This window comes from Trachypithecus francoisi, unplaced genomic scaffold (assembly GCF_009764315.1).
Source record: "Trachypithecus francoisi isolate TF-2019V2 unplaced genomic scaffold, Tfra_2.0 Lachesis_group6, whole genome shotgun sequence".
NCBI lineage: Eukaryota > Metazoa > Chordata > Mammalia > Primates > Cercopithecidae > Trachypithecus > Trachypithecus francoisi.
In genome coordinates this window covers 85,052,883-85,069,836 of record NW_022681471.1, presented here as the reverse complement: position 1 = coordinate 85,069,836, position 16,954 = coordinate 85,052,883, and positions in this window count along the sequence as shown.

Genomic DNA, 16,954 nt, shown 5'->3' with positions numbered 1-16,954 from the left:
CTCTATGGCCCTGCCCATCACCTGAGAAACCTGAATACTTATCCAGGTGACCTTAATGCAAGCTTGTATCTCCCTATACTACCACAGCTGATGCTCTCTTGAAAGCACCATCTCCTGGCTGAAGGCCAGTCAACCCAAGTCATTACAGCAACTCATAACAGAACAACCCTGCTATCAGGTGAATCCCACCCCCGATATTCAACGTGGGTTCTTTTCTATTTTCCTAAGCATCGGCTGGTCCGAGAAATAAAGGTAAAGAGTAAAAAAGAGAGAAATTTTAAAGCTGGGTGTCCAGGGGAGACATCACATGTCGGCAGGTTCCGTGATGCTCCCTGAGCCATAAAACCGGCAAGTTTTTATTAGCGATTTTCAAAAGGGGAGGGAGTGTACGAATAGGGTGTGGGTCACAGAGATCACATGCTTCACAAGGTAATAAAATATCACAAAGCAAATGGAGGCAGGATGAGATCACAGGACCACAGGACGGGGAAAATTAAAATTGCTAATGAAGTTTTGGGCACGCCTTGTCATTGATAACATCTTATCTGGAGACAGGGTTGAGAGCAGACAACCGGTCTGACCAAAATTTATTAGGCAGAAATTTCCTCGTCCTAATAAACCTGGGAGCGCTACGGGAGACTAGGGCTTATTTCATCCCTTTGTCTTCGACCATAAAAGACAGCCGCCCCCAAAGTGGCCATTTTAGAGGCCTACCCTCAGGGGCACATTCTCTTTCTCAGGGATGTTCCTTGCTGAGAAAAAGAATTCAGCGATATTTTTCCTATTTGCTTTTGAAAGAAGAGAAATATGGCTCTGTTCAGCCTGGCTCACCGGCAGTCAGAGTTTAAAGTTATCTCCCTTGTCCCCTGAACATTGCTGTCATCCTGTTCTTTTTTCAAGGTGCCCAGATTTCATATTGTTCAAAAACACATGCTCTATAATTTGTGTAGTTAACACAATCATCACAGGGTCCTGAGGCGACATACATCCTCCTCAGCTTACGAAGATGATGGGATTAAGAGATCAAAGTAAAGACAGGCATAGGAAATCACAAGGGTATTGATTGGGGAAGTGATAAGTGTCCATGAAATCTTCACAATTTATGTTCAGAGATTGCAGTAAGACAGGCATAAGAAATTATAAAAGTATTAATTTGGGAAACTAATAAATGCCTATGAAATCTTCACAATTTATGTTCTTCTGCCATGGCTTCAGCCAGTCCCTCTGTTCAGGGTCCCTGACTTCCCGCAACACCCTGCTCCAAAGAAGGAGAAAGCGATAGCTAATTCCACTGCCTGTAACATTCTGACTAACCAGAGGTCCAGAATCTGCCCACATGAAAACTTCATGGCTAGCAGAAACAGGATTTGAGAAAAACAGCACACTAAACAAAACTACAACCACTTCACTACCCTGCTACCTCCACTGCAGCAGGTGCTGGTATTCATGGCTAAGAGACCCGAAGATGGATCACATCATAGGACTCTGCAGACACTCCCGAGTACCAGCCCAGAGCCCAGTAGAAGAAGAGCAATAACAATCACTGCACTCTCACTCTCAGGAAGCCCCATCCTTAGGAGAAGGGGGAGAGCACCCCATCAAGGGACCACCCCATGGGACTAAAGAATTTGAACAGCAGCCCTTGAGTCACCAATCTTCCCTCTGACATAGTCTACCAAAATGAGAAGAAACCAGAAAAACTTTTCTGGTAATATGACAAAACAAGGTTCTATAACACACCCAAAAGATCGCACTAGCTCACCAGCAATGGATCAAAACCAAGAAAAAATCTCTGAATTGCCAGAAAAATAATTCAGAAGGTTGCTTATTAGCTACTTAAGGAGGCACCAGAGAAAAGTGAAAACCGATTTAAAGAAATTAAAAACATAACACAGGATATGGATGGAAAATCTTCAGAGAAATAGGTAGGAAAAATAAAAAACAAATTACAACTTCTGGAAATGAAAGACACATTTGATGAAATGAAGAATACACTGAAAAGTTTCAACAATAGAATTGAACAAGTAGAAGAAAGAACTTTACAGCTCAAAGACTTTTGAATTAACCCAATCCAACAAAGACAAAGAAAAAAATAATCCAAAAAAGAACAAAGCCTCCAAAAAGTTTGAAATTATGTTAAAAAAAAAAACAAACTAAGAATAATTGGTGTTCCTGAGGAAGAAAAGAAATCTAAAATTTGGAAAACTTATTTCAGGGAATAATTAAGGAAAACATCCCTGGCCTCGCTAGAAATCTAGACATCCAAATACAAGAGGCTCAAAGAACACCTGGGAAATTTATCACAGAAAGATCATCACCTAGATACACAGTCATCAGGTTATCTAAAGTCAAGATGAAGGAAAGAATCTTAAGAGCTGTGAGGCAGCCAGGCGCGGTGGCTCACACCTGTAATCCCAGCACTTTGGGAGGCCAAGGTGGGTGGATCATGAGGTCACGAGATCGAGGCAATCCTGGCTAATGTGGTGAAGCCCCGTCTCTACTAAAAATAATTTTTTTTAATTAGCCAGGCATGGTGGTGGGTGCCTGTAGTCCCAGTTACTAGGGAGGTTCAGGCAGGAGAATGGCGTGAACCCAGAAGGTGGAGCTTGCAGTGAGCCAAGATGGCGCCACTGCACTCCAGCCTGGGCGACAGAGCGAGACTCTGACTCAAAAAAAAAGAAGCTGTGAGGCAAAAGCATCGGGTAACCAATAAAGGAAAACCTATCAGATTAACAGCAGATTTTTCAGCAGAAACCCTACAAGCTAGAAGGGTCTGAGGTCCTATTTTTAGCCTCCATAAACAAAATGATTATCAGCCAAAAATTTTGTATCCAGTGAAACTAAGCTTCATAAATGAAGGAAAGAAAACATCATTTTCAGACAAACAGATGATGAGAGAATTTGCCACTACTAAGCAAGCACTGCAAGACTGCTATAAGGAGTTCCAAATCTTGAAACCAAACCTCAAAGTACATAAAAAATAGAACCTCCTTAAACATAAATCTCACAGGGCCTATAAAACAATAACACAATGGAAAAACAAACAAGATATTCAGGCAACAACAGCATGATGAATAGAATAGTACCCCACATATCAATACTAACATTGAATGTGAAAGGCCTAGATGCTCCACTTAAAAGATACAGAATGGCAAATGGATAAGAATTCACCAATCAAGTACCTGCTGTCTTCAAGAGACTCACCTAACACATAAGGATTCACATAAACTTAAGGTGAAGGATTGGAAAAAGATATTCCATGCAAAAGCACACCAAAAGCAAGCAGGAGAAGCTATTCTTATATCAGACAAAACAGACTTTAAAGCAAAAACAGTTAAAAAAGACAAAGAGGGGCATTACATAATGATAAAGGGACTAGTCCAACAGGAAAATATCACAATCCCAAATATATATGCACTTTTATATATAAGTGCTCCTAAATTTATAAAACAATTACTACTAGACCTAAGAATGAGATAGACAGCAATACAGTAATAGTGAGGGACTTTGATACTCCACTGACAGCACTAGACAGGTCATCAAGACAGAAAGTCAACAAAGAAAAAGTGTACTTTAACTATACCCTTGAACAAATGGATTTAACAGATATTTACAGAACATTCTACCCAACAACTTTAGAATACACATTCTATTCATCAGCACATGAAACATTCTGCAAGATAGACCATATGATAGGCCACAAAACAAGTCTCAATACATTTAAGAAAATTGAAATAAGGCTAGGAGACGTGGCTCATGCCTGTAATCCCAGCACTTTAGGAGGCTGAGGCAGGTGGATCGCCTGAGGTCAGGTGTTATAGACCAGCCTGGCTAACATGGTGAAACCCCGTCTCTATTAAAAATATAAAAATTAGCCAGGAGTGAGGATGGACGCCTGTAATCATACTCAGGAATATACCTAACAAAAGAGGTGAATGACCTCTACAAGGAAAACTACAAAACACTGCTGAAAGAAATCATAGATGACACAAACAAATGAATCCCATGCCCATGAGTGAGTAGACTCAATATTGTGAAAATGACCATACTGCCAAAAGCAATCTACAAATTCAATGCAATTCCCATCAAAATACCATCATCATTCTTCACAGAACTAGAAAAAACAATCCTAAAATTCATATGGAACCTAAAAAGAGCCCACATAGCCAAAGAAAGACTAAGCAAAAAGAACAAATCTCGAGGCATCACATTACCTGACTTCAAACTATACTACAAGGCTATAGTCATCAAAACAGCATGGTAGTGGTATAAAAATAGGCACATAGACCAATGGAACAGAATAGAGAACCCAGAAATAAAGCCAAACACTTACAGCCAACTGACCTTTGACAAAGCAAACAAAAACATAAAGTAGGGAAAGGACAGCCTATTCAACAAATGGTGCTGTGATCACTGGAAAGACACATGTAGGAGGAGAATGAAACGGGATCATCATCTGTCACCTTATAGAAAAATCACCTCAAGATGGATCAAAGACTTAAATCTAAGACCTGAAACCATAAAAATTGTACAAGATCGCTTCTCGGCCTTTTGGCTAGGATCAAGTGTAGTAAAAATTGTACAAGATAACATCAGAAAAACTCTTCTAGACAAAGAGCAAAGAGTTAATGACCAAGAACCCAAAAGCAAATGCAACAAAAACAAAGATGAAACTTAAACTAAGAAACTTCTGCACAGCAAAACAAATAACCAAAAGAGTAAAGAGACAACCCACAAAGTGGGAGAAAATACCTGCAAACTATGCTTCTGACAAAGAACTAATATCCACAATCTACAAGGAATTCAAACAAATCAGCAGGAAAAAAAACCCCGACAAATAATCCCACCAAAAAGTGGGCTAAGGACAGGAATAGACAATTATCAAAAGAAGATATACCAATGGCAAACAAATACATGAAAAAATGCTCAACATCACTAACTATCAGGAAAATGCAAATCACAACCACAATGCAATACCACTTTACTTCTGCAAGAATGACCATAATTAAAAAATCAAAAAGTCATAGATGTTGGCATGGATGTGTTAAAAAGGCAACACTTTTACACGGTTGGTAGGAATGTAAACTAGTACAACCATGGAAAACAGTGTCGAGAGTCCATAAAGAACTAAAAGTAGTTCTACCATTTGATCCAGCAATCTGACCCAGAGGAAAAGAAGTCACTCTATGAAAAGGCACTTGCACATGCATGTTTATATCAGCACAATTCACAACTGAAAAATTATGAAACCAGCCCAAATGCCTGTCAATCAACAAGTAAAGAAAATGTTATATATATGTGTGTGTGTGTGTGTGTTATATGTATATGTATATATGTACATATACATATACATATAACACACACACACACACACACACACGACGGAATACTACTCAGCCATAAAAAGGAACAAAATAATGGCATTTGCAGCAACCTGGATGGAGCTGGAGACCATTATTCTAAGTGAAGTAACTCAGGAATGGAAAACCAAACATCATATGTTCTCACTTAAAATTGGGAGCTAAGCTATGACGACACGAAGGCATAAGAATGATACAATGGACTTCAGGGACTTGGGGGGATGGGAGGGAGGGGTGTGAGGCATAAAAGACTACACATTGGGTACAGTGTACACTGCTCGGGTGATGTGTGCACCAGAATCTTAGAAATCACCACTAAAGAACTTATCCATGTAACCAAACACCACCTGTAACACCACCTGTTCCCCAAAAACTATTGAAATAAAAATAATAATAAAGATAATAAGAAGAATTTTGGAAACAGTAAAATACATGAAACAAACAACATGCTAATAAACAATCACTGAGTTAATGAATAAATTAAGACGAAAAGTTTTTAAATATCTTGAAACAAATGAAAATAGAAAATAGAAATGCAATATATCAAACTTATGGGATAGAGCAAAACACTGCTAAGAGAAAACTTGACAGCAATCAATGCCTACATCAAAAAAATAAATTTCAAGTAAACAATCTAATGATGCATTTCAAGGAACTAGAAAAGTAAAAACAGACCAAAACCATAATTAGTGGAAGGAAAGAAACAATAAAGATCAGAACAGGACTTCACAAAATAGACTCTTAAAAAAAAAAACTACAAAGGATCAACAAAATAAAAAGTTGGTTTTTTGAAAAGATAAACAAAATTGATAAATCACTAGCTGAAAAAAAAAGAGAGAAGACCCAAATAAATAAAGTTAGAAAAGAAAAAGGAAACATTACAACCGATACTTCAGAAACACATGAAGAGTTTAATTTCTGCTGAGCACAGTGGCTCACACCTGTAATCCCAGCATTTTGGGAGGCCGAAGCGGATGGATCACTTGAGGTCAGAAGTTCAAGACCAGCCTGGCCAACATGGTGAAACCCCATCTCTACTAAAAATACAAAAATTAGCCAGGCATGGTGGTGTACACCTGTAGTCCCAGCTACTTGGGAGGCTGAAGCAGGAGAAACGCTTGAACCCAATAGGCGGAGGTTGCAGTGAGCCAAGATCATGCCACTGCACTCCAGCCTGGGTGAGACTCCATCTCAAAAAAAAAAAAAAAAAAAAAAAAAAGATTATTAGATGCTATAAAAAACAACTATATGCTAACAAATTGGAAAACCTAGAAAAAATGGATATATTCCTGGATACATATAACCTATCAAAAGGGAAGCAGGAAAAAATAGAAAACTTGAACAGAACAATAACAAGTAACAAGATTGAATCAGTAATCAAAGTCTCTCAACAAAGAAAAGTCCAGGACCAAATGGCTTTATTGCTGATTTATACCAAACTTATAAAGAAGAATTAACAACAATTATTCTCAAGCTATTCCAAAAATCTGAAGAGGAGGAAATTCTCCCTAACTCATTGTACAAGGCCAGCATTACCCTGATACCAAAACCAGAAAGACACACACACACAAAAGAAAACTACAGTGCAATATCACTGATAAACATAGATACAAATATCAAAAAATACTAGCAAACCAAATCAAGCAACACATCAAAAAAATACTTCACCATGATCAAGTGGGCTTTATCACAGGGATATAAGGATGGTTAAATGAATGCAAATCAATAAATGTGATATATCACATAAACAGAAAGGACAAAAACCATGTGATTATCTCAATAGATGCAGAAAAAGCATTTGATAAAATTCAACATTCCTTCATGATAAAAACTCACAACAAATTAAGAATAAAAGTAACATACCTCAACATAATAAAGGCCATATACAACAAACCCACAGCCAACATCATACTGAATGGAAGAAAGCTGAAGGCCTTTCCTCTAAGAACTGAACAAGACAAGAATATCCACTTTCACCACTCTTATTCAAAATAGTACTAGAAGTCCCAGCCATAGCAATCAGGCAAGAAAAATAAATAAAAGACATCCAAATGAGAAAAGAGAAAATCAAATTGTCCCTCTTTGCAGATGACATGACCTTATACTTAGAAACCTCCAAAGACTCCACCAAAAAACTCCTAGAACTGATAAACTAATTCCATAAAGTTGCAGGATACAAAATCAACATATAAAAATCAGTAGCTTTTCTATACACCAATAACAAGCAATGTGAAAAAGAAATCAAGAAAGCAATCCCATTTGAAATTGAAGAGGACACAAACAAATGGAAAAACACCTCATGCTCATGGATCAGAAGAATTACTATTGTAAAAGTGACCATACTGCTCAAAGCAATCTACAGATTCAGTGTAATCCCTATCAAAGCACCAATGACATTCTTCACAGAATTTTTTTTTAAAAATCCTAAAATTCATATGGAAGCATGAAAGTCCACAAATAAAGCAATCCTGAGCAAAAAGAACAAAGCTGGAGGCATCATACTACCTGACTTTAAATTATATTACAAAGCTATAGTAATGAAAATAGCATGGTGATGGTATAAAAACAGACATACAGACTAATGGAACAGAATAAAGAACCCAGAAATAAACCCACATATTTACAATCAACAGATTTTTAACAAAGGTATCAAGAACATACATTGGGAAAAGGACACCCTCTTCAATAAATGGTGCTGGAAAAACTGGATATTCATATGTAGCAGAATGAAACTAGACCCTCATCTCTTGCCATATACAAAAATAAATCCAAATGGATCAAAGATTCAAATATAATACTCAAAACTATAAAAGTACTAGAAGTAAACACAGGGGAAACAATTCATGACAATGGTCTAGACAAAGATTTTATGGCTAAGACTTCAAAAGCACAGGCAACAAAAACAGACAAATGGAACAATATTAAATTGAAAAGTTGGCCAGGCACGCTGACTCATGCCTGTAATCCCAGCACTTTGGGAGGCTGAAGCAGGCGGATCACTCAGGAGTTCGAGACCAGCCTGGCCAACATGGTGAAACCCCCGTCTCTACTAAAAATACAAAAATTAGTTGGGCATGGTGGCGCACGCCTGTACTCCCAGCTACTCAGGAGGCTGAGGCAGGAGAATTGATTGAACCTGGGAGGCAGAGGTTGCAGTGAGCTGAGATCACACCACTACACTCCAGCCTGGGCGACAGAGTGAGACACTGTCTCAAAAAAAAAAAAAAAATTGAAAAGTTTCTGCACATGAACCAACAGAGTGAAGAGACAGCCTGTAGAATAGGAGAAAATATTTGTAAACTATTCATCCAACAGGGGATGAAAATTCAGAATTTACAAGGAAATCAAACAACTCAAAAGCAAAAAAAAATCAAATAATCCAATTGAAAAGTGGGCAAAAGAACTAAATAGATATTTCTCAAAAGAAGACATACAAATGGCAACAAACATATGAAAAATTGCTCAACATCACTAATCATCAGGTAAATGCAAATCAAAACCACAATGAGATATCATATCACCTCAGAATGGCTATTTTCAAAAAGACAAAAATAACAAATGTTGGCGAGGACGTGGAGAGAGGGGAACACTTATACACTGTTGGTGGAAGTATAATTAGTGCAGACATTATAAAAAACCATGTGGAGGTTTCTCAAAAAACTAAAAATAGAACTACCATATGATTCAGTAACTCCAGATTATTTATCCAAAGGAAACAATATCAGCTTATCAAAAAGATACGTGCACCCCTATGTTTATTGCAGCACTATTCACAATAGTCAAGATGGAATCAACTTAAGTTTCTATCAGTGGATTAATGGATAAAGAAAACATGGCATATATACACAATAGAATACTACTCAACCTTAAAAAGAATGAAATCCTGTCATTCTTGGCAACATGGGCAAGCCTACAGCATATTATATCAAGTGAAATAAGTCAGGCATAGAAAGATAAATACTGCATATTTTCACTCACATGTGAGAGTTAAAAAAATCTGAGTCCATGGAAGTAGAGAGTAGAATTGTGAGTATTAGAGACTGGGAGCGGGAGGGGAGGCTGGGGAGGGTTTGGTTAACGGATACGAAATTACAGCTAGATATGAGGAATGAGTTCTATCATTCTGCAGCACTGTAGAGTTAATATGGTTAAACTACAATTTATTGTATGTTTTCAGAAAGCCAGAAGAGACTATGTTGAATGTTTACAACACACATTTATTTTAAGGTGATGAATATGTTAATCATCCTGATTTCATCATTATACATTGTATAAATGTATCATAATATCAGTCTGTATCCCATAAATATGTATAATTACCTGCCAACTAAAAATAAAAGGAAAAATATATTGTGTTGAAACATATATATATATGCATATATTTTGTCATGTTATAAAAACTTCTTCTGCTTTGTCATTGTCCAAAAATTTTGATACAGTGTTTTAAAATGTTGTAATATAACCAAATCTATCCAGATTCTTAACTATGACTTTTGGCTTTGATGTCATGCCATAATTTAAATAGTTCTCTACCATTAGATATTTTGGTTATTTCCAATTTTCCCCTATTATAAATAAGGCTATAATAAATACTACTGTGCCCAAAAAACCAAGAATATTACAGACCAAAATCCCTTACAAATATACATGCAAAAATACTCAACAAAATATTACCAAACTGAATCCAACATCATATTAAAACCATATCCAAGTAGATCTATATCTATACACCATATCCAAGTAGAATTTATCCCAGGAATGCAAGGGAGGTTGAACATAAGAAAATCAAACAATATAATATACTACATTAATAGAACAAAGTTAAAGAAACGCATATTATCACCCCAAGTGATACAGAAAAGCTCTTTGACAAAATTCAACACCCTATCACGATAGAAACTCTCAGAAAAGTAGGGATAGAAGAGAACTTCCTCGACATGATAAATAGCATTTATTTAAAAAAAAAAAAAAAAACAAAAAAAAACAAAAAAAAACAAAACAAAACAAAACCCAGAGCTAACATCAGACTGACTCAATGGTGAGAGACTGAAAGCTTTCTTCCTAAAATAAGGAACAAGACAAGAATGCCCTCTCTCACCACTGCTGTTCAATGTTGTACTGAAGTTCTAGTCAGAGCAATCTGACAAGAACAAGAAATAAAGGCATCCAAATTGGAAAGTGTTATGGGCTCAGTTTTGTCCCCCCAAAATGCATATGTTGAGGTCCCAAACCCCAGTACCTTAGAATGTAGCTGAATTTGTAGATAGGGTCATTAAAGAGGTAATTAAGTTAAAATCAGCTAAGATAGGCTCTAACTCAATATTTACTATAGCCTTACTTATAATAGGGGAAAATTGGAAATAACCAAAATATCTAATGGTAGAGAACTACTTTCATTATGGCATGATATCAAAGCCAAAGCTCTTACGAAAAGAGATTAGAACACAGATATACACAGAAAACAGACCATATAAAGACACACAGAGACACATCTACAAGCCAAAGAGAGAAGCCTCAGAAGAAATAATTCCTGCCAGGCGCAGTGGCTCACGCCTGTAATCCCAGCACTTTGGGAGGCCGAGGTGGGTGGATCACTGGAGGTCAGGAGTTCGAGACCAGCCTGACTAACATGGTAAAATCCCATCTCTACTAAAAATACCAAAAAAATTAGCCAGGTGTAGAGGGTGCCTGTAATCCCAGCTACTTGAGAGGCTGAGGCAGGAGAATCGCTTGAACCAGGGAGATGGAGGTTGCAGTGAGCCAAGATCATGCCATTGCACTCCAACCTGGACAAAAGAGCGAGACTCCGTCTCAAAAAAAAGAAAAAAAAAGAAAAAAAAAGAAATCATTCCTGCTAACTCTTTGATCTCAGACTTTAAGCCTCAAGAATTGTGAGAAAATAAATGTCTGTTGTTTAAGCCACCCAGCCTATGGTACTTTGTTATAGCAGCCCTAGCAAACTAATACAGAAAGGAAGATGTAAAACTATCTCTATTCACAGATGACATGATCCCCTGTATAGAATATCCTGTCTGGATGCAGTGGCTTATGCCTACACCCAGCCAGGATAATAATTCCAGCACTTTGGGAGGCCGAGGCAGGTGAATTGCTTGAGCCCAGGAGTTTGAGAACAGCCTGGACAAAACCCCACCTCTCCAAAAAATACAAAAATTAGTCAGGCGTGGTGGCACACGCTGTGATCCCAGCAACTCATAGGGCTGAGGCAGGAAGATCACTTGACCCCGAGAGGTCGAGGTGCAGTGAGCTGAGCTCATGCCACTACAGTCCAGCCAGGGTGACAGAGTGAGACCCCATCTCAAGGGAAAAAAAAAAAAAAATCCCAAAGAATCCACAAGAAAGCTACCAGAGTATATAAACAAATTCAGCAGTTACAGAGTATAAGATTTACAAAAAATTAGTTGTGTTTCTATGTACCTGCAATGAACAATCCAAAATGGAAATTAAGAAAATAATTCAATTTACAATACCATCTAAAAGAATAAAATAACCAAGAATAAATTTGGTCCAAAATGTGAAAGGCTTGTACACTGAAAACTATAAAGCATTCCTGAAAAAAATGAAAAGACAGGTTCCATGTTAATGGGTAGGAAGATTTAATATTGTTAATACATCAATACTATCCAAAAGGATGTACAGATATAAAACAATTCCTAACAAAATTTCAACACCTGGCCGGGCGCGGTGGCTCAAGCCTGTAATCCCAGCACTTTGGGAGGCCGAGACGGGCGGATCACGAGGTCAGGAGATCGAGACCATCCTGGCTAACATGGTGAAACCCCGTCTCTACTAAAAATGCAAAAAACTAGCCGGGCGAGGTGGCGGGCGCCTGTAGTCCCAGCTGCTTGGGAGGCTGAGGCAGGAGAATGGCGTGAACCCGGGAGGCGGAGCTTGCAGTGAGCCGAGATTGCACCACTGCACTCCAGCCTGGGCGACAGAGCGAGACTCCGCCTCAAAAAAAAAAAAAAAAAAATTTCAACACCTGGCTGGGTGCGGTGGCGCACACCTGTAATCTCAGCACTTTGGGAGGCCAAGGCAGGTGGATCACAAGGTCAGGAATTTGAGACCAGCTTGACCAACATGGTGAAACCCCATCTCTACTAAAAATACAAAAATTAGCCAGGTGTAGTGGCACGTGCCTGTAATCCCAGCTACTCAGGAGGCTGAGGCAGGAGAATCACTTGAACCCGGAAACAGGAGATTGTAGTGAGCCGAGATCATACCACTGCAGTCCAGCCTGGGTGACAGAGTGAGACTCCATCTCAAAGGAAAAAAAAACATATTTCAACACCCTTTTTTTGCAGAAATGGAAAAGCCAATCTTCAAATTCATATGGAATTGCAAAGAACCCTTAATAGTCAAAATGACCTTGAAAAAGAACAACAACATTGGAGGACTCATACTTCCTGATTTCAAAACTTACTACTAAAGTGATCCAAACAGTGTGGTACTAGTATAAAGATAGACATATAGACCATTGGAATAGAATTGAGAGTTCAAAAACAAACCCATACACCTATGACCAATTGATTGTTGACAAAGGTGCCAAGTCCATTAAATAGGATAAGAACAGTTTCTTCAACAAATGGTGCTGGGACAACTGAATTTCCACATGCAAAAGAATGAAGTCAGACCCGCTACCTCACATCATATACAAAAATTAACTCAAAATGGATCAATGACCTAACTGTTAAGAGTTAAAACCATAAAACCCTTAGGAAAACACATATGAGTAAATCTTTGTAACACTGGACTTGGCAATGGATTCTAGGACATGATACCAAAACACATGCAACAGCAACAAAAGAAAAAATAAATTGGATTTCATCAAAGTTTAAAAATTTCATGCATGAAAGGGCATCATCAAGAAAGTGAAAAGACAACCTACAGAATGGAAGAAAATATTTGTAAATTATATATCTGATAAGTGTTTAATATTCATAATATTTAAAAACTCATGTCACTAGGCTGGGTGCAGTGGCTTATGCCTGTACTCCCAGCACTCTGGGAAGCCAAGGCAGGCGGATCACCTGAGATCAGGAGTTCAAGAACAGCCTGGCCAACATAGTGAAACTCCGTCTCTACTAAAAATACAAAAATTAGCCAGGCGTGATGGCACGTGCCTGTAGTCCCAGCTACTCAGGAGGCTGATGCAGGAGAATCACTTGAACTCGGGAGGCAGAGGTTGCAGTGTGCCGAGATCATGGCAGTGCACTCCAGCCTGGGCAACAGAGTGAGACTCCATCTCAAAAAACAAAACAAAACAAAACAAAAAAAGAAACACTCATGCAACTCAACAACAAAAAGACAACCCAATTTTAAAAGGAGAAAAGGACTTAAATAGATATTTCTCAACAAATAAACAATAAGCACGTGAAAAAATGCTCAACATTATTAGTCATTAGAGAAACGCAAATCCAAACCAAATCACTACATACCTATTAAAATGGGTATAATTCTTTTGAGAGACAGGGTGCCACTCTGTCAAATATGATAAGCACTCTAAAAGTAAGGTGGAATAAAAATCTTGTGCGCTTTGTAAGTTGAAATTATATTAGGCAATTAAAGTATAAATGTATATGTGTGCCACAAGAGAAACTGCTGAAAAAGGAACCAGACAAGAATGCAAGAATTTTTTACATGGTTCCTGTCATTTTACACAAAGGAAGATAACTGGTGTGCATGTGATGAAAACTGAGATGTGGATGGAAATCCAAAGATGATTTTCCTACAATTTTTTATTTATTTTTATTGAGAGAGGCCCTCTCTCTGTTGCCCAGGCTGGAGTGCAGTGGCATGAGCACAATTCACTGCAGCCTCAACCTCCTGGGTTCAAGCGATTCTCCCTCCTCAGCCTTCCCAGTAGCTGGGGCTATGGGTGCAGGCCATCATGCCCAGCTCATTTTTGTAATTTTTGCACAGATGAGATTTCACCATGTTGCTCAGGCTGTGTGTTCCTATTACTAGTGATGTGTAACAAAATACCCCAAAACTTAGTGGCTTAAAACAACCATTTTATTTTGCTCACAATTTTTGAGTCAGGAATTCAGGAAGGGCTCAGCTGGAAAATGTTCTGTTTGGGTCTTTCTTGCAGTTGTAGTTAGATGTCAGCTTGGGCTGCAGTCATCTGAAAACTTAACTGTACTGGATGTTCAAGAAGGCTCACTCAAATGGCTTATAGTTGATACTGCTTGTCAGCTAAGAGCTCAACTGAGCTGCTGACCAGAGTTTCTACATTTGGTGTCTACAGCATGACTGTCTCAGTTGGACTTCTTACATGGCAGCTCAGGGCTACAAGTGTGACAGTTCCAATTAATCAGGCAAAAGATGCATCATTTTATATGACTTAGCCTAAGGGGTCACACAGCCATCATTTCTGCTATACGCTAATGACTGATAAATTCACAAGCTCACTCATATTCAAAGAGAGGAGAACTTGACTTCACCTTTTAATGGGGGAATGGTAAGTTCTCACTGTATTAAAGTATGTGGGATAAGTGAGACTGCTGCAGCCATTTATGAAAAAGATAACCTGTCATTGTGTAGCAATCTGTTTCCTGCCAGGACTGACTAATAAAGTTTTTCTCCCAGAAAAGATTTTCTTGATCTTTAAAAGAAACATAGAAAAAGGAAGGTCTACTTTTTGCTTTGGACACAGCTTTCTTCATGTGTTGTCTGGAGCTGTGACAGCCGTTGTGAAACTATGAGGAAGCTCACCTACAAAAAAGGCAGACAGGCTTTTAACCAAAAGACAGGCAATAACAAATGCGGGAGAGGATATGGAGAAAAGGGAACCTCAAAGGCTATTGGTGGGAATGTAAATTAGTACAACCACTATGGAGAACAGATTGGAAGTTCCTTTAAAAACTAAAAATAGAGCTACCATATGATCCAGCAATCTCACTGCTGGGCATATACTCAAAAGAAAGGAAATCATTATAAGGAAGAGATATTGCAATCCCACTGTTCATAAAAGCTAAGATTTGCACAGCCAAAGAAACTACCATCAGAGTGAACAGGCAACCTACAGAATGGGAGAAAATTTTTGCAACCTACTCATCTGACAAAGGGCTAATATCCAGAATCTACAAAGAACTCAAACAAATATACAAGAAAAAAACAAACAACCCCATCAAAAAGTGGGCAAAGGATATGAACAGACATTTCTCAAAAGAATGCATTCATACAGCCAACAGACACATGAAAAAATGCTCATCATCACTGGCCATCAGAGAAATGCAAATCAAAACCACAATGAGATACCATCTCACACCAGTTAGAATGGCAATCATTAAGAAGTCAGGAAACAACAGGTGTTGGAGAGGATGTGGAGAAATAGGAACACTTTTACACTGTTGGTGGGATTGTAAACTAGTTCAACCATTATGGAAAACAGTATGGCGATTCCTCAAGGATCTAGAACTAGATGTACCATATGACCCAGCCATCCCACTACTGGGTATATACCCAAAGGATTATAAATTACTCTACTACAAAGACACATGCACACGTATGTTATTGCGGCACTATTCACAATAGCAAAGACTTGGAATCAACCCAAATGTCCATCTGTGACAGACTGGATTAAGAAAATGTGGCACATATACACCATGGAATACTATGCAGCCATAAAAAAGGATGAGTTTGCGTCCTTTGTAGGGACATGGATGCAGCTGGAATCCATCATTCTTAGCAAACTATCACAAGAAGAGAAAACCAAACACCGCATGTTCTCACTCATAGGTGGGAACTGAACAATGAGATCACTTGGACTCGGGAAGGGGAACATCACACACTGGGGCCTATCATGGGGAGGGGGGAGGAGGGAGGGATTGCATTGGGGAGTTATACATGATATAAACGTCATGCACATGTACCCTAGAACTTAAAGTATAATAAAAAAAAAATAAAAATAAAAATAAAAATAAAAAAAAGATTTGGAAGCAGCCTAAGTGCCCATCAACAGATGAATGGATAAAGAAAATGTGGTACATATACACAATACACAATTTGGCCATAAAAAAGAATGAGAACCAGTCCATTTGCAACAACATGAATGGAACTGGAGGCCATTATGTTAAGTGAAATAAGTCAGGCACAGAAAGACAAACATTGCATGTTCTTACTTATTTGTGGGAGCTAAAAATGAAAACAATTGAACCCATGAAGATAGATAGTAGAAGGATGGTTACCAGAAGCTGGAAAGGGTAATGTAGGTAGGAGGGTGGTGAGAGAGAAGTTGGGGTGGTTAATGGGTACAAAATAAAAATAGAAAGAATGAATAAGATCCAGTATTTGATAGCACACCAGGGTGACTAAAGTCAATAATAATTTAACTGCACATTTTAAAATAACTAGAGTATAATCAGATTGTTTGTAACACAAAGGATAAATGCTTGAATGGATGGATATCCCATTTTCCATGATGTGATTATTACACATTGCATGCCTGTATCAGCAAATTTTATGTACCCCATTATTATATACACCTACTGTGTACCCACAAAAAATAAAAACAAATAAATAAAACAGGCAGACACATTTCAAACAGCCAAGTGAAAAGGTAGAAAAAACCT